We start from the raw sequence: 1,992 nt of genomic DNA on the forward strand, positions 1-1,992 counted from the left end.
ATATATATGTAAAGGTTTTGCACATTTCATTTTCAATTTATTCCAGGAAAAATCGTTGAGATACCTTTTTAAAATTACCTTTTCTAATTATTGATGAAAGATAACTATTGACATTTGTAAATTGAGCATGTATCTAGCAACCTTGCTGTACTAAAGTTTATCTGTAGACTCTTTTTTGTTTTGTATATAAATAATCATATTGTTTGCAAACAATAGCAGTTTTGTTTCTTTCTTTGCAGTTCTTACATATTTTGATTCTTTTTCCTGTCTTACTAAATGTGCTAGGTACAGTGAACAATCATACAATTCAGCATGGAGCTGCTGAATAGGAGTGGCTAGAGTAGGTATACTTAACCTGTTTCTGAAATGGGAATTTCCTGGTATTCTAATGTTTCAAATTAAGTATGATGTTTATACTTTTTGTTTGATACATTTCACCAGATTAAAGAAATTTCCTTCTAAGTTTGTTGAGAAATTTTATAATTAATAAGTTGAATTATATCTAATTCTATTGAAATATATTTCTCCTCTAATTCATTATTGGAAAGAATTTTCACTAGGTTTTTTAATTTAAAAATTCTTATGACCTGAAATTATCTCCACTTTTTCATGATGTACTTTTTAATACACTAACTTAAATCTGTTTCCTTCCTCTTACTCCAGAAGTTCCATTCCCATTGGCACCAACATAGTCCCTCATTCACTTTATTCCACATTACATGCAATGGTCTTAGAATAATAATACAAACAAAATAGTATCACCATCAATGTGATTACTGAAAACAGGTTTGGCTTTGCAATTCCTATTGTACTAAGATACATAAGATTTGTTTTAGTCAATTAAAGTTTAAGTGAGCTGAAATTAACTTGTGAAAAGTTTTCAGACTTTCAGTACATCTTTAAATTAGGAAAAAAAATTTAATCATGTACTACATTTGAGCTATTGGATATGAGGAACTATGGGCATATATTTATTGATAATTTCCTATTCAACTATTTCTCTGACTCATATCTGATGTATTTCATGATTGCAATACCTGGGCTAAATGATACAGAATGACTGATATTTATTAATACTGAGACTTTGTTTTAGAGGTATGACCAACTTTTCCTTTGCCACCCCAATACTCTTCCCTAAATCATCCAGTCAAAGCTCAAGGTGTGTTCCTCTTTACTGCAATGAATAATAATGGAAACTTTTTCAATTCCTGGTGTATTCTTGGCCTTAAAGCCTTTGACAGGACCAAAAGACCTAATGATAATAAGTTAATTTTATTTTGGTCTTGATATAAATAAATGAACAATAGAAAAATAAATATTTATTAAAACAGGAGAAATTTGAACACTAACTATATTTAATATTAAGCAATATTTTTTAAGGTGGGATAACGGTATTGTGGTCAGGTTTTAGTTCTTAAAGAATATTTTTTAGAAATACATGCTTAAATATCTATAGATGAAATAATACGATGTCTGATTCTTGCTTCCCTGGGGGAAGAAGTGGTCAGAACTATACACAATCAAGATTGTCAAGATGCCTATAATTATAAAAGGTTGTTAATAAGTAAATTATCCTGTTCTTGTATATGATCGAAATTTTCCAAAGGTCTTTTAATTTTTTTTAAATTCTTTTATGAGAGAGCAATATTATAAGATCAAATAAAAGTCCATAGCAAGGAACCCCAAGATAGTCATGCATTACAGTTATGAGAGCCTAAGTGTTCTTTTGAACCACGGTTGTTAAACAGATTGTCCTAAGTGCCTCAGGCAGATAAATGCCTGCATTAACAAAATTCTATGAAGAACCTAGGTGTGCCGGGACCTACAATTAACAAGCTACTCTGACATTCCCCCACACCTGCTTCTGTCCCTTCCTGCGTATCTCATTTCAGCCTAGAGCCCCTGCACACATTCAAGATGGTGGCTTAGGACGGTGAAACAAGCCCCTTTCCCTCCCAGAACATGCGCAGGCGCCGGGCTGCGCAGGCGCAT

The sequence above is a fragment of the Pteropus alecto genome, unplaced genomic scaffold (assembly GCF_000325575.1).
Source record: "Pteropus alecto unplaced genomic scaffold, ASM32557v1 scaffold239, whole genome shotgun sequence".
NCBI classification, from domain to species: domain Eukaryota; kingdom Metazoa; phylum Chordata; class Mammalia; order Chiroptera; family Pteropodidae; genus Pteropus; species Pteropus alecto.